General features: G+C 39.1%; 1 protein-coding gene across 5 annotated transcripts in view; it reads left to right on the top strand.

Annotated features, from left to right (window-relative positions):
* ERBB4 (erb-b2 receptor tyrosine kinase 4) overlaps positions 1-23,053 on the top strand; it is a 1,160,668-nt gene that overhangs the window by 55,123 nt on the left and 1,082,492 nt on the right. The gene's annotated exons all lie outside the window — the stretch shown is intronic.

Raw genomic sequence — 23,053 nt, 5'->3', positions numbered from 1 at the left:
CTCTATAGACTGTAAGCTCCTTGTGGGCAGGGGGCATGTCTACAAACTCTGTTATATTGTACTCTCCCAAGTGCTTAGTAGAGAGAGCTGCACACCATACGTGCTCGAGAAATATAATAGATAAATTAAAGCACCTTGTTAATACTGCTAAATGGAGTTGATTGTTTCATTTCCAAAACACCTTCATTGCCAATAACAAACCATACTTTGTTTGGCTGTCTTTAAGGATTACATGCCATATATTTCCCCCACATGAAACCAGGATGTCAGAACAAAGTATTTACCTTATGTACTTGTCAGTAACATTCCACCACTCTAGAATGATGAAGTGCTCCAGAGTACCCTGTTCCCTTCCCAAACTGATTGGTTTGAAGTGTCATCTCTACTCAGTAAATTATTCACTGATAATAACTGACCCATGAAAAGCCAAGGTAACTGTCTATGGTAATATACGATCCTATAGTGTGTTTTGTGATATTTTCCATTAGAAGGTAATGCTATTGGCCATGAGATCCTATCCACATGATTTGGAACAGACCTAGAGTGCGATCTTATTAAGTCTATTAAATGCAAATCTCCTCCCAGAGGCCTTTCCTGACTAAGCTCTCATTTCCTCTTCTCCCACTCCCATCTGAACTTTGAATTTGGATTTGCACTCTTTGAACTCTCTTTCACCCCTCCATCAGCCCCACTGTGCACATATAGATACCCATATTTTTTTAATATTGATTTCTGTATCCCTCTCTAGATTCTTTGTGGATAGGGAACGTGTCTTCCAAGGCAGCTATATTGCACTTTCCCAAGTGCTTAATACACTGTTCTGCACAAAGTAAGTGCTCAATAAATACAATTAATTGATTGATTGATTAAATGGGGGTGACATTTCCCACTTTTATTGCCCAGTCTCAGTAATGGGGCCCAGTCAATGTTAAGACACTTATGAAGAAGATATTATTCATTTGGCCATTGCTTATATGTGCTACTTTTTATTCAGAACATCAAACTTTGTTCTTTCAAAAGGATTTCATGTCTCAGAGAGGTGATTAAAAACCCTATAATGATCTTCTTTCCTGGAAAGATGGGAAGCAGAATGGGTAGGGGAAGAGATAGACGGTGAAGATTAATTGAAGTCGGATTCATGAACCGAAAGTTTAAAGTCAAATCATAGAAGTGGATCAGCACCCAGGAAAGGTGTGCAAGAGGTCAGGTTGATCTTTGGCTACAGATTGCAAGAGAAGCATGGAGGGCAAGGAGTCTCACCCAATGTGTTCCCATAGGAGGCGCCACCATGTGCTTACATCACATATCTTGGCGTTATCCTACTTATTCAGACAGTGTGTCACCTAAGTGGTTTTAAAGACAATGATTTCACAGCAAATCTGATTGTGCAATTCTTGTTTGGTAAACATTAACTCCAATATTTGGTGTTTATTCAGACACAGAGTTAGTGATTAAGATTAAACTGAAAAACTGTGACTGCTAAACTGACCAATAAACGAAACCAAAAAAAAAAAAGGTTTTTCTCTGGATAAAACATATGTAATGTAAATAATCCACTCACTGTCCCATATCCCTCTTCAGATGATGGATATAAATTTATAAATGGCAAATATATTGCCTGTTTCATAACTTGTTTATAGCTACCATCACAATTCTAATTAGCAAAATCAGATGCCTTCTGGGGGGGCGGGGAGGGTACAGTCTTGTGTTTACTATGATTTGGCTTTCAATAGCAGTGTGTTAAAACATTCCCATTCAGATTTTGATATTCTCTCTACTTTGTAAAAATTTGGTACTTTCAGAGGAAAAATACTAAGGATAGCTCAATTCGCCAAAAGATTTTACAGATATCAATCCAGGAATGTAAATCTCTTATTCTTTAATTTGCTTTAACCCTTGGAGATGTTTATAATTTGAAGGACATGTGGTTTCCCCCTAAATAATGAGATAAGGAGGTTTTTAACATTTTCTGAGAATCAGAAGTCTCTACTGAGGATTAGACACATCTTAAATTGCTTCTGAGCCTTGATAAGCAACTTTCGGTTCAGAGCATTTGGTCATTTTAGCCTGTAACCTTCAAGGGTGAATTCGAAGACTGTAATTCTGTTACTACAGTCATTATGCAATTTGAGGTCATGAGACTGGTTTTGTGGCTCAGGCATTCTCTTGCTGCCTATCAGCCAGCTGGGAAAATAATGTTCTGAACTTACCAATAACCAAAGCAATGCATCCCTTGTTGGTGCTCTTGGGCAAATGGGCAAGGTGACCAGATGGCCCATGAGTTAATTAGCTCCAGAGATTTGACAGGAGAAGTACCCAATATTCTCAGTTGTCCTTAAAAGTTTTCACTCCTGTCCAGTGATGGAAGAATGAGAGATTCAGTTCCAAAACCTTTCAGTCTTATCAGGATGTAAATCACAGCTAAATACAGTAAGACAGGGATCTATGAGTCAATTATTTCCATCCTCATCTCTACTTATAACTGCAGATATATCTAGCTGTCCTTCAGGCTCAAAAGTTGATTCTACAATTGATGAGATTCTTATTGGAGTGAACAAATAGGGCAGACAAGATCAAAGCATACCTGTCAATCGCTTCCACGTCTTGTAGATGCAAGGTTGTTTTTTTGCTGTCTAGTTGCACTGTTACCCATTTTATTTATTTTTCCTTGATGCCATAATCTTACTACAGCTTCTGAGCCTTTGTCATAAAACAGTAACCCCATTACTGCCGGACTGCTTGTTTTCCTTCTACTCTGTAAGTCCATTTTGGGCAGGGGACGTGATTGTTAACTCTGTTGCATTATACTTAACTCTGTAGTATTGTACTCTCCCAAGGAATTAATACAGTGCTCTGCATATAGTAAGTCCTCAATAAGTACCACTGATTGATTGATTGATTGAATTATTCTGCTATCTCCTCACTGTCCACTACTATGCTGCATTACACTATTTGAGAGTTTGCTTCATCTTGTCTCTAAAGCATTTATTTTGTTCATCTTGTTTACAGTTAACCCCATTTTAATTCAGCATGAAGGGGTTGTTTGGGTATCCTTCTGTGGTTCATTTTCTTATATTATCTCCTCTCTGAAGAGAGAGTGATATATATGATCAGTATTGCTTCTGAAACAGTAGTCTGATTGCATCCTGGGGTCTTACTCTTTATAATCCTGTTCTAGCCCCTTGGTGTTAAATATTCCACACATGTGCTCCTGTTGGTGGAATTGTATTAGAAAAGTTTTTTTTGGCATTTGTTAAGTGCTTACTATGTGCCAAGCAGTTTTCTAAGCACCGAGTTAGATACAGATTATCAGGTTGGACACAGACCTTGTCTTGCTTGGGGCACGTAATAAATAATAAAATTAATAAAAAATACTTATGGTATTTGTTAAGTACTTACTATGTGCTCAACACTGTTCTAAGCACTGGTAAGCACTAGGATAGATATAAGGTAAGCAGGTTAATAATAATAATAATAATAATGTTGGTATTTGTTAAGTGCTGACTGCGTGCCGAGCACTGTTCTAAGCGCTGGGGTAGACACAGGGGAATCGGGTTGTCCCACATGGGGCTCACAGTCTTAATCCCCATTTTACAGATGAGGTAACTGAGGCACCGAGAAGTTAAGTGACTTGCCCAAAGTCACACAGCTGACAAGTGGCCGAGCCGGGATTTGAACCCATGACCTCTGACTCCAAAGGGGCTCACAGTCTTAATCCCCATTTCATAGATGAGGTAACTGAGGCTCAGAGAACTTCAGTGGCTTGACCAAGGTCACACAGCAGACAAGTGGCGGAGCTGGGATTAGAACCCATGACTTCTGACTCCCAAACCCGTGCTCTTTCCATTAAGCCACACTGCTTCTCTAATCTGGAATCTAGATAGAAGGAGTAGGGTTTAATTCCTGTTTTACACATGAGGAAACTGAGTTGTGAAGAAGTAAAATGACTTGCCCAAGGTCACAGAGCAGGAAAGTGCTGTGAGAAGCAGCATGGCCTAATGGAAATAGCAGTAGTCTTAGTAGTCAGAGGACCTGGTTGTAATTCCAGCTCTGCCAAATTTGTGATGTGGGACCTTGGGCAAGTCACATAACTTCTCTGTGACTCAGGTTCCTCAACTGTAAAATGGGGGTTAGTAAATACCTGTTCTCCCCCCTATTTAGATTGTGATCCCCATGAAGCACAGGGACTGTTATGACTTAATTTCTACCTACTCTGGCACTTAGAAACTTAGAACAGTGTTTCCAAAACCCCAAAACAACTTTTCTGTGCCTGTTACATCATCTGTAAAATGGGGAATAAGACTGTGAGCATTTTGTGGGACAGGGACTATATCCAGCCTGATTCTCTTGTATGTACCTCAGATGTTAGTACAGTACCTGACAGTAGTAAGTGCTGAACAAATACCATTAAAAAAAAAGAAAAAAGTGGCAAAGCCAAGTTAGAACCCAGGTCCTCTTACCCAGCGTGGCTTAGTGGAAAGAGCACGGGCTTAGGAGTCGGGGGTCATGGGTTCTAATCCCGGCTCTGCCACCTGTCAGCTGTGTGACTTTGGGCAAGTCACTTAACTTCTCGGTGCCTCAGTTACCTCATGTGTAAAATTGGGATGAAGACTGTGAGCCTCATGTGGGACAACCTGATTACCCTGTATCTACCCCAGCGCTTAGAACAGTGCTCGGAACATAGTAAGTGCTTAACAAATACCAATATTATTATTATTACCCCAAAGCCCATGCTCTTTCCACTAAGCCACACTGCATCTCTAGAGCAGTGGGCCTGTTGTTGCTCTGGTCTTAGTTTTATCTTCATTTATAAAATTAGATGCTGTAATTAATTGATATGCCTTAACTTGAACTGAATCTTTATGTCTTACTGGCACCACATTCTGCCAGTTTTCCAAAGGACCTACTGGCTAGGTTGATTATGTTTTATACCTCCCTGACTATTTTATTATTGGACAGTGTGCTGCCTAAGTAACAGAATTCAGAGATTAATATACACCCCAATGTCCCTCATTGGAGATTCTTGATTGTACAGTATTTTCTAGGTTCAGGCGGGTATCTAACATTATTTATCTGCTGGGAAATTATCAATTCATTGAACTTTTCACATCCTGAGAAGGAATGTATAATCATCAATAGGTCTTTTTGGGGATGGAGTTCCAGAGCACATTTTTATGGGTGACCCCTATGTGGGACAGGGACAGTGTCCACCCTGATTATCTTGGTATCTCCCTGGTGCTTATTACATGGAAAGTGCTTAACAAATGCCATTTAAGAAAACCTGGACTAGATTGTCTCTTGATGTTGTTTCCAACTGTATTCATTATTTCATTCAATCATATTTATTAAGGGCTAACTGTGCAAAGCACTGAACTAAGCACTTGGAAGAGTAGAATATAACAGTAACAACTGTATGAGATGGAGGTTTATATTGAGGCTGAACTGTAATCATTCAGTGGAATTTATTGAGTATTTACTGGGTTCAGACCACTGTACTAACTGCTTGAGAGAATGTATATAACAGAGTTGGTATACATGATGCCACCAAAGGGACTTCATGGACTATATGTTAGTGGGTCTACCTGGTTTCTGTAGGAAGCTGTACAAGGTGAAAACTATCAGCTAGTTCAAGGGAGTTTATATATATTCATGAATGAGGAGTCTATAATGGGCTATTGGAATGGAATATGAGCAAACTTGTTAACTTTTACCTACCCGGGTGCTTAAAACAGTGTTTGATACAAAGTAAGTGATTAACAAATACCACAATATCAGAGATGTGATAGGAAAACTAAGAACTATTAGTTTCAGCATCCCTATCTATTCAGGTGGATGCCCAGGAGAACAACCTTGGCAAACAAACTTCTGCTCCCACTATTTGAGACAAAGGACTGGGCTGAGTGGATCCTTTGTCTCACCCAGTAATGGCCTTTTGCACATAATCTTATGTTGTAGTTGCTTATGTTCTTTGGTCCACAGCAGTTACAAAAGAGTTGTAGTCAAACTGGAGTTTTGCCATGAAAAAGGCTGTGATATTTGTGGTATCGTTATCCTTCCACTACAGAAAAAAACTCCTTCAGTTTCAAGGGAGAAAGTCTGATGCGCTGAAATATGGGAAATTCATTCTATTCTAGGCTCCCCATTAAAATGGGGCTTCGGTAGTCATTTGTATGGTAATATTTCACCAGGGCTAATTTAAAAGACAGATGGTGGCACATATTACCGTATTGGAGAGGGACATTTCTCTAGGCCAAATGAGTATCTCCCCAGTTTTCAATTATAGAGGCCTGCCAATTATCTAGAGTGGGTTTTCTTTTAATTACCCAGTTATTAAACAGCTAGGTAACCAGCCTGGAGGGAGGAGAGTCCAATTGTTGAGGTGATCCTCATTATGAAAACGAGATAAAATAAAGAGAAAGAATTCTGTGGAGAATGGAGAAAGATTGAGAGAGAGACAGATAGACAGGCAGATGTACATAGTAGAAGCCAAGTCCTAGATGGAACAGCTGATGAGCTGCCATCTTCACTTATTAGCCTGTTCTGGAAAAAATATATTTTGGATTCGAAATGGGAAGACTGTAGAAGGATAACTACTGTAGCTCATCTCCAAATACATGAGGGAGAATAGGCAGTGCTTCAACCAAAAACTAGATTTACCTCCTGATTGTTTCGCTTAGCATTTTGAAGTTCTATATTGCTTTGCTGCTTAACCATAATAAAATAGATTCATTTTGGCTTCTCAACTAGCTGAGGGTGAATTCACTTATAAAGATCCCTTTTTCCCCTTCTCTCCCCTTCATCAAATTGTGTATATACAATACCCAGAGTCCACAGACTGGAGTAGATTAGGCAGTGGTCTTTCCCATTGGCTGTCAAATAACTGGAGACACCGTTTTCAGTTTTTAGTAAGTACAGTATCCTTTTTCACAACATCGCTAAAAATCTGCTCTTTCCTGTTCATCCAAACTTCTACCATGTTAATCCCATCACTTATTTTATTCCAACTTGTTTCAGTATCATCCTTCTCACTGACCTCCAGCCTCCTGTCACTCCCCACTCCAGTCCATACTTCACTGTGCTGCCCAGATCATTTTTCTACAAAAAATGTTCAAACCATGTTTTCCTCTCCTCAGGAACTCCAGTGTTTGCCCATCCACCTCCGCCTCAAATGGAAACTCCTCACCACTGACTTTAAAGCACTCAATCACCTTGCCCCTCCTACTTCACCTTGATACTCTCCTACTACAACTCATCCTGCACACTTTACTCCTCTAATGCTAACCTTCTCACTGTACCTCAATCTTATCCACCTCGCCACGGACCTTTTGTTCATATTCTGCCTCTTGCCTGGAACGCCCTCCCTCCTAATATCTGATACACAATTATTGTTCCCCCTTCAAAGCTCTTTTGAAGGTACATTTCCTCCAAGAGACCTTCCCTGACTAAGCCCTGCTCTCCTTTTTTCCTACTTACTCCCTTCTGCATTGCCCTGATATGCTCCTTTAATTCATCCCCTCTCCCAGTCCCATGGTGCTTATGCACATATCTGTTTTCTGTCATTTATTTGTTCATACTAATGTCCCCCTGTAGACTGTAAGCTTATTGTGGGCAGGGAATGTGAATGTTTATTGTTATATTGTACTCTTCCAAGCACTTAGTGTGGGCCTTTGCACACAGTAAGCTCTCAACAAATACGGTTGACTGACTGACTCATTAGCTTATGTAGGTTAAACATGGCGATTTATCTGCCTCATACTTTTGAGGTACCATCCCTTCTGAAAATGGGATTGAATTCAAGGTGCTTTCCCTTCTTCCACTTGTCCAGTCCCCTTATTTCCAGAACCCACCTCTCTCTCTTTCCTAGAGAAAAGAGAGGCCAAGAGATTTCCTGTTGTCTTGGAGGGTCTCCACTGAGAGAGAAATATGAATGCAGTGTCATGAAGGATAGACAATCCATTTCCACTTTGGGCCACTCTGAAAATGAAAAAACACGATTAATCATAATAGCTTCCATTAAGAATGTATAATCACGATGAAACATTTGGCCTTAAGGTGGGGAAAGCCTGTGAGTGGAAACAATAGGAAAAAAATGGACTGAAAAGGCGAGGATTGCTTATGCTGAAGGAACATTGCAGAATACTTTAGGGAGTATTAATAATTGATAATTTAATAATCGAAAGGGAGTTCTTTTGGGTTTTTTTTTTGGCTTCAGTTTACATGAATTATATTACGTTCTGAAAGATTTTAGGGTTTAAACAGTTTAGATATTATGGCAGATTAATCAAGTTGAGAAATTTAAGTCTCTGTCCAACAATAAAGTAGCAAGAAAAATGTAGTCTATGTCTTTACTAGTCAAGCTATCACCCTTGGATCCCTCACAATGTATCTTGGAGATTGGAGGTTCCTGAGAAGAAAGGAGTTGCAATTAGGAACATTCCCTTTTTGAAGAATCTAATCTCAAAAGAATACAGAAACCTTTTAAGAATAGCGTTTAGAAACAGTCAACTTTTCAGCTGCACCGTAAATGACTCAATGAATGTAGTCTGGAGCAGTAGTCTGGAGGCAGTGGCAAACTCATTCAACTTTCTCTACAGACCTTTCCTGTTCTTCTCCTCAAAGACTAATGAATCAGGAACTGACAGGGAATACACTATGTTGAAGACTATGGCATAATAGTTGTTTACTGTTTACTGCAGCTTTCCTGTTTACTAGCTTTGTTTTGTTTTGTTGTCTCCCCACCTTTTAGACAGTGAGGATGTTGTTGGGTTGCACTTGTCTCTGTTGCTGAATTGTACTTTCCAAGCGCTTAGTACAGTGTTCTGCACACAGTAAGCACTCAATTGTGACAGTGAATAATAGCTTGTGCATTGTTTTCTGGTAAAAATTACTGTATCAACCCCAACACATATTACAGTGCTTCCACATAGTAATAAGTACCTAAATGCTACAGTTAACATTATGATTTTTTAAGTACATTTAAAATCAGTCCCAAAGTGTGGGTATGTGTTTGAAAGAAAGTATCCTTACACAGAGTAGTTCATGTATGATTTAGCTGACTGATGAAAGATAGTGGTATAAATTTTTTCCATCAAATACATTCAAAAAACAATCTGACCTTAAAAATACAAATTATATTTTAGTAATAGATTTCTATGGGAGTTTAGATAGGACACATATTTTATCTTTGTTCTTCCTTTTGTTCCCACTATTTGAAACTATGCCTTGGTAGTTTGAGGGGAAGGAAAGAGTTTTGTTATAATCTCCTCAGCTTTGAGTACTGTTCTCTGCATTCAGTGGGTGCTTAATAATTACCATTAATGTATTGATCAATAGCTGTCCTATTTGCATCATTATCAAAAGAGTAACAAAAAGGAATATGGTCTTAAGGTCATATCTCCTTTCAGAGGCTTTCCCTAAGACCTCTTTTCCCTAGCTCCCTTTCCCTTCTTCATCATCTAAGCACTTGGATCTGTGACCTTTGGACATTTGGTATTCACCTACCTGATCATCTTGTATCCTCTCCAGTGCTTAGAACAGTGCTTTTTACATAGTAAGCGCTTAACAAATGCCATCATTATTATTATTATGTTCACTCTACCTCTCAACCCCACAGCACTTATGCACATATCTACCAATTATATATTATGAATTATTTCTTTATATTAATCTCTGTCTCCCCCTCTAGACTGTAAACAGACTGTGGTCAGGGGACATGTCTATCAACTCAGTTATACTCTACTCTCCCAAGAGCTTAGTACAGAGGAGTGCCCACGCTAAGTGCTCAATAAATACCACTGATGATGTCAAGTGAAATAGCAGGGATTTGTGAAGACACCAATGGAGAAAGCAAGGCATAAAAATTTCATGGAAGTGTAGAGTTGGCTAGGAGGGAGTGCTGCTATTCGAATGGCAAAAATCTAGAATGACTCACCATTTGATTCTGTCTCCTGGACAGTTTGGGGCACTCATGCTAAGAAGCATGTGTGAAAATCGGCAAGGTTCTAGAGGAGAGTAACCAAAGTGCCCCAGGGGCAAGCCAAGTTTGTCTCAGAGTCTCTGAACCTCATGGTGGATTCAGAATTGCCAAAGGCCCTTTGTAGCCATTCCAGATGATAAGAAATTAGGGCTTGGGGAGACTAACTGCAACTTTCAGACCAGAACAGACTCGGGCCATCTGAACTGTTGTGCGGGCTAGTGAGATGGTGAGTCCCTGAGTGGTTCCTTGCTGACTCATCATTTGGAGATTAGCAACCCATATGCCAATGGTGACCTTGGAAGCGATGACATTTGGGGGTCACAGGAATTAGAGTAGGTATTATTAATTGTATCCAAAACCATAGAACACCATCACTTGCCCATGTCATTTCCTCACTGTTCCCTTGTCTTCTCACCACTGTTTCATTACCACCCCAGTGTGATGAAATGCAGGTTGCCAGGGAGAGATAAATTTATCATGGACCCACTGGGGACATTTCCCAATTCCATTCTTACCTTTGTGAGTCATCTATCTAGCTGGGGAAATCTGGTAGCAGTGATTTTTTGCTGCCCAGAGAATATGACATGCATCACTGGATAGGAACTAGTGGTAAGTAGGAGAAGTTGGGTGAGGGGAGCCCAGGTTCCAACACTGACTGGAGGAGAGTTTGAGAAACTGCTCAGTCCAGAGATCACCTCAGATAGACCATTAGGCAAGCTCTGACCTTGTGAGAGCCCACCTAGTTGGACTGTGTCCAACCTAATTATCTTGTATCTACTGCAGGGCTGAGAACAGTGCTTGGGCACATAAAAAGTGCTTAACAAATTCCACACTGTTATTATTAGTTCCATTTACACACCTGTCCTGACAGGAGCCAAATCTCAGCATTTGAAAATAGTTGGAAGCGACTACGGAGCTGGGCTTCCCTGGTTGTGAAGTTTGGATAAATCTCCAGCTCCTCCTCACCCCCTCCTTCTTTGGGACCTGGGGTAGTGAGCCCCTGTTAATTATAATAATGACATACTATATGCCAACCATCATAATAATCAGATCAGATACAATCCCTGCCTTACATGGGGTTCACAGTCTAAGCAGGAGGAACAATAAGTATTTAATTACCATTTTACAGATGGGGAAACTGAGGTAGAGAGAAGTTAAGTCACTTGTCCAAGGTCATGCATCAAGCAAGTGGTGGAACTGGGAGTAAAACCCAGATTTTCTGACTCCCAGGCCCACAATCTTTCCACTAGCTCCCCCTTGGTAAATGTTTGGTGAGAGACACATCAGTAATGTTAAAATAATATGAATACAAAATAGCATAAATGACATAGTTCAGACTCAAATAAGACTGGTGGTTGAGAGGACCTGTAGGATGCTTGGGGAAGTGTCATTCAGGCCATTTCTTCAGAAGACATCTTAAGGTGGCTGCATTACGAGAACCCAGCATCCTCAGATGAGAAGGTAAAAGGCAGGCTGATGCCTTCCTTTTAATGCTGCAGATGATTATGGTCAAACAATTTTAATTTTACTCTCTGCCTTTTCTCTTCCTCACCCCAGTTCCAAGAATAATGAATTGCTTCTGATGTAAAACCATACATCTCCTGGACAAAAATCATCATTGGAATGGCCAGGAATTCTGATGGTTGTTTCAAAATAACTATTGTTTCTACAGATACTTCAGTTTCCAAGGAGAATTCAACAACAGGCTAGACAAACACTTGGTAATCTAGTCTGAGGTCACACTTTGCACACTAGCATAAATTCCAAACTGATTTCATTCTGACAACAAGCATTCAATACCCAAAAAAACTACATTATCCTTCAAATCAGAAGTAATAAAAAGTCATGCATTTATTATTGAAAGGAATACCAAGTTCTTCACCAGTTGTTTATTTTTTAGTCATTAATCAAAAATTTCCAGCAAATATATTGAAAAATGTGTAAATGCATTGACTTGGTATATTCTTTCCTAATTTATTTTTGGCAAAAAGAATCTGATGTTTTAGTTGATACTGATGTAATATAAAATGATTTTATTCTGGATATCTATGCCTCTCAATTAACCAATCAGATTTCAGGAAGACTGATTCTATTTCACTACATAATGGATACGTTTAAATACTTGAAGGAGTTATTCATGAAGAGACATGTTTTCTATTGCATATTCATTGCTATTTTTTCTTAATAGTGGCTTAAGCTATGCTCATCATAACATTTTCTTTACATTTTATAACCACATTAATTATTCATGTTTTACTTGGAAAGGTCAAGAAGCTAAAGAATCCATTTGTTCAGAATGAGAGAGACAATTGATTCACTGAAATGCCAAATAATTACTGCTAAAAATATCATCAATATCATTTGCTGTGGCTGAGAAATTTTTACAGATTCCATAAAAATTATGTATGACAGAAAGGAGACCTGGCTTAATGAATGCAAAGACAGAATTTACTAATGCCATGAAAAACTGTATTACATTGATCAGGATTTAGCCAGTTCTGGTGCTAATTGCCTTTCCTCTAGGTAGTGTTTGTGTTGATTCTCTTGGATAAAATTTGAATTGTCAAGTCAGAATAAGTTTCTGATTTTTCTAAATAGTTTTATTCAGAAAATGAATATACTGTAAATGACAATTCACAATAATTCTTTGGAATTAGTTTTATTTGCATGTGGAGAGACTTAATCTGAAATGATTCAGTGTGCCTTATTTATTAAAAGCTAGATTTGTACTAAACATTAAAGAAAGTTTGTGTTGCACATGTGTTCAGTCCAAACTTGAACATTTTTCATTGAGTTTTAAAATGTGGCAGTAACATGCTTCAATTAAATGTCAGTTTATTTCATTATAATTAACATGCATTTTATTGACTCCATGGGCCACCTTAGCATTTATGTGTCTAGTCGTAAATGTATCCATTATCTATTACTTCATTTACTTACTTGTGTCTTTTATTATTTTATATCTATTTTGCCATTCTTTCACTCACTGTGCAATAATAGTTATGTATTTGTTAAGCACTCATTATGTGCCAAGTACTGTACTAAGCACTGGGGTGAATGCAAGCAAATCAGATTGGACAGAGTCCCTGTCCTATGTGAGGCTCACAGTCTCCACCCCATTTTACAGATGTGGTAACTGAGGTATAGAGAAGTGAAGTTCATTCATTCAATAGTATTTATTGAGCGCTTACTATGTGCAGAGCACTGTACTAAGTGCTTGGGATGAACAAGTCGGCAACAGATAGAGACAGTCCCTGCCGTTTGACGGGCTTACAGTCTAATCGGGGGAGACGAACAGACAAGAACAATGGCAATAAACAGAGTCAAGGGGAAGAACATCTCGTAAAAACAATGGCAACTAAATAGAATCAAGGCGAAGTCACTTGCCCAGGTTAACAGAGCAGACAAATGGCAGAGTAGGAATTAAAACCCATGACCTCCTGAGTCTCAGGCCCGGGCCCTTCTGCTACACGATGCTGTTGTTCAGCACATATTCAGCACATTCTGTCCAGTTGCCTGACCTTTAGGCCTTAAGCTCCACGAGGGCAGGATTCATGTCCGAGCCTGGAAACATCCCCTAGTAATAGTCTTGACACCTAGAAGGTGCTAAGCAAATAACTTTGCAGCCTCTGCTACTGTTTATCTTGCAGGCAGGAGCCTGCAACTTAGAAACAGTGGGAGGAAAAATGCAGCAGTGGCTGCTCAGGGGAATTGACATAGGATGAGGGTACACAAAAATAAAAAGGCAGGGACAGGGGAACGTGGCAGCCCTGTGCCCACTGCAGAACTGCTGAAGGTAAAGGAGAAGGGAATAGGAGCAACAAGACAGGTGAGAGGGGAATACAATTAGGTTGTTAGCAGCCCAGGTTTGGCTGCTGCACTAATCTTCACTAATGGGTGCTGCAGGGAAGCTGGGAAAACCCCTACTGTGGGCGAGATGGAGAAGATTTCTGAGGCACAAGTGATGTTCTTTTATACAATTTGCTATAAAATACCCTGTGCCTCTGGGGGGACTAATGTTGTATAAAAGAGTAGGTATCATTTATATACATGAACTCGACTAGCTGGCCTCACAGTCTGGGTCTATGGAAAAACAAACCCTTGTGAAGCAATTAATCTGTACAAAACAGATGGAAATCAGTGTGGCCTAGTGGAAAGAACAAAGTCCTGGGAGTCAGAGGATCAGGGTTCAAATCCCACTTCTGCCACTTGCCTCTTATGTGACTTTGGGTAAGTTACCTAACTTCTCTGGGCCTCAGTTTCCTCAACTACAAGCTAGTGATTCAATACCTGTTCTCCCTTCTACTTAGACTGTGAGCCCCATGTGGGACAGGGACTGTGTCCAACCTGATTGATTTGCATCTACTCCAGGCCTTAGAACAGTGCTTGGCATATAGTAAGTGCTTAACAAATACATTATTATCATTATTATAAATGGAGATGTGGCTAACATCTTTGACATCAGTTCTAACCTTACAAAATATTTCATCCAAACACTTCTGTTTTACTATTGCTGGTCTGCCATGTCAAGGAACAGTTTCCTGACATAGGTTTCTGGATTTGGCCAGTGAAATCTATCTAGTCCTAATCAATCTGTCAATCATATTTATTGATTACTTACTGGGTGCAGAGTACCATAATATAACAAAGTTGGTAGACACGTTTTAAACCTACAGTGGGCTTACATGTATAGAAACTGTAAGACTGCAATCAGACCCAGAGCCATGTAGACAAGCAACTTGGAGAAGCAGAACCATCCAAACCTAACAATTTCATACCATTTCAGAGGCATTATCTCATCTAAAGATGGTCACGGGGACAGCTTCATTTATTGGAAGCATTATTTATTCAGGGTACCCTTGCATTTTTGAAATAAACAGGACCCTTCTATTGTTAACTTAATAGTTGTTCTTCCATATTTGAAGGTGACATCAGTGGCAGGGAGATTTTATCAGTGTGACTCCTAAAACCTACAAACATTCAGTGTGGATGAGATTGTCCCTGACAGAACTTCTCAGCTGACAAGTTGAGAAGTAAACTGGCTGTGATATGGGTATTTTCTGGCTCAACAGTATTTTCATCTGGATTAGAGAGGTAATGGAGGTTTAAACATGGGTTCTTCTGCAGCTTTTCCTATTTCTCATGCAGAAACCTGTCTCACTGAACCAAAAACCAAATATCCAAGTCAGTTCAAAATTTTAATTCCTCATTATCAGCATCCACATTAAATAAAAGAAAGGAAAAAACAACCCTAAGAGTTGACTTCTAAAAATATTGTCTGCTTTATCTGAGCAGTTGGTCATTAACATTTAAAACATAACCAGACTAATGACCTTTCAATTGTAATTTTATTTAGTCAGTATTTTAGAATTACTCACCTTTATTTTTATGTTTCAGGGTGGCAAGGTGGTTGATATTGGGATGGGAGGTATGTGGCTTTTGCACCTAGTTCTAATTTGTTTCAACTTAGTAGAGTGCCCAGATTTCTGGTTAAGGTCATAATAGAATTTCATAAACTTCAATAAAAATGTATCTTCTCATTGGCATCAAATATTGCATTTTCTTCTGGCCTAGGCTTCCTCAGAGAATCCAATATTTTTTAATCCAATATGTTATTTTAGGATTTCATGTATCAGTAAAAAGTTGGGTAATCTTGCCTAGGTACATTCCTCGAAATCTTCTATGCAATTCCTCATTTCAGCATTATAAATTGCATTATTCTTTCAGAGTTTCTCATTTGTTTTTAATAAGAGCCTCAAATATTTCCTAGCTGCTTTTTCCTAAACATATATTATAAAAGTAAGTTCCCATATTCCTGGCAAGGTTGATTTTGAATCCAACAGAACTGACCTCATTGAAATCTGGATGCAGTTTCAGTTAGCCCTGCCTCAAAAATCAATCAGTCAATCAATCAATCATATTTATTGAGATTTCCTTGTACAGTGCACTTTAAGATTTTCAAAATATTCTTGCAAAACAGACTTAATTACTATTTATTATAATCAAATGGTGACACCCAGAAAAGTATGATATAAAATGCAGAAAATGGACACTAGAAATGTTATGTGAATGCTGTAAATCATTCTAAATACTCAAACTAGCTCTGTGGGAGTAAAAGAAGAGAGATGGCTCCAACAGCTTCCTTGACATAGGAGGATTTTGTGAGAGGTTTAAGAAGAAGATTGAGTTGGAATAGAGGAAGCAGGGGAGGCCTTCATGATGGAATTGCACATTCCTTTTTAAATCACATGTCATTTAGAATGAGAGGGTGTCCATATGAGAGTTACTACATTTTCAAACCAGGCGTCAAGGAACATCTGTTCTAATCCCGGGTTTGCCACATGCCTGTTTCATGACCTTAGCAAGTCACTTAGTTTCTCTGTGCTTCTGTTTCCTCATTGGGAAAAAGGGGGTTAAGCAACTGACCTCCCTTTCACTTAGTCTGTGAGTCCCACATGGGACAGGGACTTGTCAGTGCTTGGCCCAGTGCTTGGCCCATAGTAAGCATTTAACAAACTCCACAATTAACACTTCCTGATGTCAGTCATTCAGGCAGTCAGTATGTCAGTCAGTTAGTGAGTCAATCGGCCAGCAGCCAATGAGTCAATCATTCTTGGATCCATTTCAAATCCTAAATAGAGCCTACATGCTCCAAGATTGTCCCCCTAGCTCACTCAAAAAAGAAACCACTTGGATTAAAGTAGCCACTTCCCCAAACATCTCAGTCAAAATTCTTCCCTGAAGCCTCCCTACTTGGAATCAATCAAACAGTGGCATTTACGGAGCACTTACTATATGAAGAACACTGTCCTGAGTGTTTGGGACAGTACAGTACAGTAAATTTAGCAGGCCCATTCCCTGCCCATAACAAGCTTAAAGTCTAGAGACAAGAAAACCTTAATGAAAACAACTAAACCAGGTACAAAAGGAGTGTGCAGTCTTACTAGCCAGGAGGGGCTAGGTTGTATTTGAGCCAGATATGTTTTCTGGAGTGTGGAAATGGACCCACGAAAAGCATTAAAGAAGTCTGGATGTCACAACCACTTATCGTCCCAGAGACTGGACTGCGGAGCGTGTCTGAAACAAGAGCCTATTCCTTTGATATTCATGTGCAAGTTATTCCACAAAGAATTCAGAGGCTTTGTGCTAGATCTATGGTTTCCAATCAAAATCCACAGAAGTAAAAATCTCAGCAGGGTTCCTGAGATGTGCAATATTTTCTGTGCTACAGTCCATACTTGTGGAAATTCAAGTGGTGATCGCTGATGGAATCTTAACCACAGATTGTATTTTATTCTCCTTCATATTAGTCTTTAATAAATGCACAGATGAAATGCATTAATAAGTTAGCATACTTGGACTCAAGTTGATTACTTCTAATTCTTGTTGGACAGCAACACTTCAGAATGAGGGAAGAGTTTTGTCAGGAATTTTTTTTCACATAGCCTATCTGTAAAAGGATCATTTAAAGGCTCCAAAATATGCTATCTTTAGGCCAGAATTATTTGCATGTTCTTAATATTATAATTACCTACTTATATTAGTCACAGGGATAGTTTGGTGCTTCCACAAAGGAGCAAAATAAAAACTCTTCTTTAAACAACAACATTTATACTCTCAGTCAGTAATTACTTGACTAGCCTTCCTACATTCTTTACTCTGTTTTCCCAGAAGCACTCCCTAAATTCTGAGCACTAAAGAGTGCTAAAACTGAGAAGATACTTTGTCAGGTAAAAACTCTCAATTTTCAATTAAACTGAAATTATCTGTTTCACTCTAACTTGATAGATCCACATATGAGTTGTTGAAAGAAATACTGCTAGTATGTAATAAGTACAGCATAAAATGGCATAAGTACTTGTTTCTAGTCATATGGAATAAGGGTTCTCTAGCAAACTCAGAATATCGGGGCCACATCAGATGGAAAAGATTATGTTTAGCCTTTTTAGTGACATGGAGTAGCCAATTATAACTCTGGTTGGTGACTGCTATGTATAACAGGTGAAATATTTTTAGACATTAATTTTGTAAAGGTTCTAGGGATGATATTTGTTCTCTATTTTCATTTTTATAATTCCAGAATGTCCTGGAAAAGCCCTGTGTCCTTCAGCCTTTAAACAAGATGGGGTTAATTTTCTCAGATTTGATCTCATTCGAAGGTCTCCAGACAATAACTGTTTGCAATATTTCTAAGTTTATGCTGTGAACATATGCAGGCTTGCACAGTCCAAATTTTAAAACTCATTTTATGAAGTCTATTAATCGAAGTTATGCTATTTTCCACAGTGAAGATTGCTAAAATGAATTTGAGAAAAGAAAATCAACTATCCATTGCAGATGGAAGGTGGTATAGACCTATTCATATTAAAGGTTATACAGGACATGAACCCATTCTGATGGAGTTTAAAGATGTATGTTGAGTGGCCTGGATTTTTTGTTTGGAAAATGAACAGCTGAATAAAGGCAAAACAAGAGAAAAGCTGGGATTATTGCACATTCTTTGAGGACTGGAAAATACATAATTTTTCAAGAAAATTAAACACAATAATTTTCCTGGGGAGGGAGAAAAATGATAATCCTATTTGAAAAAAAATACTACAACTTTGAAAGTCCATGTTAATGGGATGTCTCAATGAATTTAAATTTTAGCAGATGTTAAGGGAGACTGAATTGTATTTAGGATTTTTACAAGAAAATCATAAGCAATGTGGTCTAGTGGAAAGAGATTAAGTGGTCTGGGATTAAAACGACCCGGACTCTAATTTCATCTCCACCATTTGCCTGTTGTTGTGATCTTGGGAATGTCAGTTGACTTCTCTTTGCTTCAGTTTACCCATCAGTAAAATGGGGATTAAATACCTATTCTCCTTCCTATTTAGACTATGAGCCCCATGAGGGATAGGATCCATGTCTGACTTGGTTATTTTGTATCTACTCTAGCACTTAGTACAGTGCTTAGTACAGTACAGTGCAACAGACTAAAGACTTAAACACGATTATTATTATTATCAGCAGCAGCATCATTATCACTATTAAGGGATTTGTCCCTTCACATCGGAATATTACACTATATCATGGAAGTAGACTGTACAAAAACCCAGGATACTAAAGTCTATTTTATTTTAATTTTTAAAATAGCATATTTCAAATTGTTTCCAGTTCATTGATAGTACTAAATATGATTATTCCATTACATTATGTGGATTATTGGGGATTCCTGCTTAAATCCACTTTAATGGAAGTAGATATCAGACCAAAGTATATAATTTTCTAACCTGCAAATCAAGGATCTAGACTGGGCATAAAGTGATTGATTCAATTAAATTAGAAGGATTTATAAGAAAAAACCAACTAGGAACTTTTCTGTAACTGCAAAGTGAGGAAAGCAATTGATACATTCTTCCAAAATTTGTTTTCTTATTTGATGATCGATCCATTTGCAGATAGAGCACAGGCCTGGAACTCAGAAGTCATGGGTTCTAATCTCGGCTCCTCCATTTGTCTACTATGTGACCTTGGCAAGTCACTTAATTTCTCTGGGACCCAGTTACCTAATCAGTAAAATGAAGATTGAGACTGTGAGCCCTATGTGGGACAGGGACTATGTCCAACCTGATTTGCTTGTATCTATTCTAGGCCTTAGTACAGTGCCTAGCACATAGTAAGCGCTTAACAAATACCACAATTATTATTATTATTATTTCCTCCACTTCGCTTAGATAATTGACATGTATCAATGTTGATACAGTAAACCCCTCTGTAAAGTTTCCAAAATCTTGTATCTTATTTTCATAATATGAACTCCACCTCGGATACTAATTTTGAAGAGTTTGTTCTGTATTTAGAATTTCTCAGAACTCTTCTGGGAATAATCTGGTGCTTCTAGAGTGAATGGCAGGTAAAGCAAAGTGTAGAACTTAAAGATTCTTCTATGTCACAGGGGATGGGAAGAAAGAAGAGTGAGGATGAGATAAAGCAGTTAGGCAAGTTGAGGACTTTCTATTTTGTCTACTGGGAGGAAAACCTTAGTAGCACAGGAGTTCTGCCTCTGATTTTGGATAATTCTTATATTACACTGGCTGCTTCTCCAGGTGGCAAACACTGAACCTATGAAGCTTGCTGCTATTACCATTCTGACATTTCTACAAGATTGGGGATATTTGTAATTTGAGCCTTTAGTTATTTTTTTCATGGATAAACCCCTTTAGCCGAGTGGACACATGAGAAACCCCATATGTGAATCCCTGCAGTATGCTCAGATTCCTTGTGGTTATTTCCCACACTGATGCAGATTAGGTTTGGGGTTGAGCCAGGCACTTTGAGAAGTTTCTTCTGAGCTCCAGAGAGATGGGCCTCTCAGTTCTCTGCCTCCATCACATTCAGAGATGGCCCAGCCTGAGGTGGATTAGTGCCAAGATGGAACTCTGCTCTGGAGTAGGAGGAGTCAGTGACAATGATGGAAACTCCTGTCAGACAGATTGGCAAGTGTTGCACAGTTCTAAGGTAAAGAAAGACTTGATTCAGTGAGGATGGGACGTTTCTGCTGCTACTGTTTACCTTCTTTTGCACTTGAGTAGCCCTGACTTCCTGTGAATTTATCATCATCATCATTATTACATTTGTTAAGCACTTACTAGGTATTGAGCACTGTTCTAAGTACTGCGGTAGATACAAGTTAATCAGGTGGGACACAGTATCTGTTCCACATCTAAGTAGGAGTCAGTCAGGCAATCAGTCAGTTGTATTTATTGAGCACTTACTGTGTGCAGAGCTCTCTAGTAAGCACTTGGGGGAGTACAATATAAAAATCAACAGACATATTCCCTGACCACAGCAAGATTACATTCTAGAGGGGGACACAGACATTACTATAAATGAATAAATTAGAGATACAAATGCATATTTTACAGAGGAGGAGATTGAGGCAGAGAGAAATTAAGTGACTTACCCAAGGTCACACAGTTGGCAAGTAGAACAGTTGAGATTAGAACCCAGGTCTCTGACTCTCCAGCCCATTCTCTTTCTACTAGGTCATCCTGGGGTCCCTGGTTGTGGGCTGAGGTAGTTTATTATAGACAGGAATGTGTCTGTTGTTATATTGTACTCTCCCAAGCACTTAGTACAGCACTTTATATACAGTAAGCATGCTATAAATACAACTGAATGAATGAAGCCACTTTGGAGACCATCACCTTCTTTTCCAACAGCTCAAGGCCACAGCTGACTAAAGGTGAACTATCCCACTTGTCCTCTTCCCTTTCTCCATTCCCACACTAGACTATCCCATCCTTCACTTCTGTCCTTAGTGGGAGACCCAGAAACCTGAATGTCTGATGCTTGTTAGGAAGGAACACAGAAAAGGTCCAGTAGGATCCTTGAGCATCAATAAATAGTATTTACTGAACACTTATTAGGGACAAGAGTACTGTGCTAAGTGGTTGGCGTATACAATGCAATAGATCCTTGTCCTCAAGGAGCTGACAGTCTATGCTCCCTTTTTATTCTTCAAACCACCCTTCATGAAAGACTGACTCTCCACTGGCCATCTCAGCACAGGACAGGTGTTGTCAATGCTTAGTTCAGCATTCTATGCACATCAACAACTCAATAAATATCAATGATTAATGACCTCCAGGTATAGACTCAAAACGAAGATCCTTTGGGCCTGAAAAAGTGAACCATCTCGCAGTCCAAAGAAGAGTAGTGGAAAGGGAGTGAAGTGGTAATCATTCTTACCAATAATGGATAGCGGTTCCTGTGAACCAGCCTTGTAGATGAAAGCACTTCATCATACTCCTGTGCTTCCCCTTATAAAGAAACCACATTTTTTTCCAAATCAATGATAAAAAACCAGCAACTGACAAGTTCTATTGAAAGAAGGATTTATCTAAACTTAGAAAACAGGTCTTATGGGGAAGAGTTGGACTTTATGATTCTGAATCCATACATCCTTGTCAGGCAAAACAGGTATAGCTTTTCTCTTCAAAGACCCAACAGCTATCATTGCCAGAAGGTTTATTAATAAATTTCCTGTCAATTCAGGAGATTTGGTTCAGAAATGATAAGATTAATGTCTGAGAATGTACTGGATTGTAGTCTTGCTGGATGCCAAATTTGCAACCCAGGAAGGAAAAGTATTTCTCAGTGGTACGATCCAAGCTTTTTCACTCCTGCTTCATCAGTATCCAAATATGAATGTGCTAACTGCATCTCTAGGCAGGACTGTGTGAAGTTCATGTCATGCCTGGATATTTCTGAGAGTGGATAATTGGTTGGAAATTAAATAATCAATTGATCTATGGTATTTTAGTGTTTATTCTGCAAAGAGACAATTCATAATTATCTGAAATGTTTCTCCACAAGTTCAAGGAGCATGGGGAATGTGAAGAATTGGAAGACTTAGCTTCTACTAAAGAATGATCCATGATCATATGAAATGCTTCCAGAAATTCAGGGGCCATGGGGAATAAAGACTTGGAAGTCTAGGTTCTGCATCACATAATTGGAACATAATTGGAATAACTGGAACTTGGTGGTATATTATTCAAGTCTGGAGGGAGGGCCAAGCTGGAAGACATTAGTTGTTTGAGAAGCAGCATGGCTTAGTGGAAACAGCATGGGCTTGGGAGTCAGAAGATCTAGGTTCTAATCCTGGCTCTGCCAATTTCTTGCTGTGAGCCCCATGCAAGACAGGGACAGTGTTCAACCTAATTAACTGGTATCTACCCCAGTATTTTGAACAGTGTTTGAAACATACTAATAATAATAATGTTGGTATTTGTTAAGCGCTATATGCAGAGCACTGTTCTAAGCACTGGGGTAGACACAGGGGAATCAGGTTGTCCCACGTGGGGTTCACAGTCTTAATCCCCATTTTACAGATGAGGTAACTGAGGCACAAAGAAGTTAAGTGACTTGCCCACAGTCACACAGCTGACAAGTGGCAGAGCCGGGATTCACACCCATGACCTCTGACTCCAAAGCCCGTGCTCTTTCCACTGAGCCACGTTCTTCTTAAATAGTAAGTGCTTAACAAATACTATAAGAAAAAAAACCAACAGGGAAAAAGAGGACCTC

Source organism: Ornithorhynchus anatinus, chromosome 7 (genome assembly GCF_004115215.2).
Source record: "Ornithorhynchus anatinus isolate Pmale09 chromosome 7, mOrnAna1.pri.v4, whole genome shotgun sequence".
Taxonomy (NCBI): Eukaryota; Metazoa; Chordata; class Mammalia; order Monotremata; family Ornithorhynchidae; genus Ornithorhynchus; species Ornithorhynchus anatinus.
Note: the sequence above shows the minus strand (reverse complement) of the source record. Positions and strands in the feature narration are given on the sequence as shown.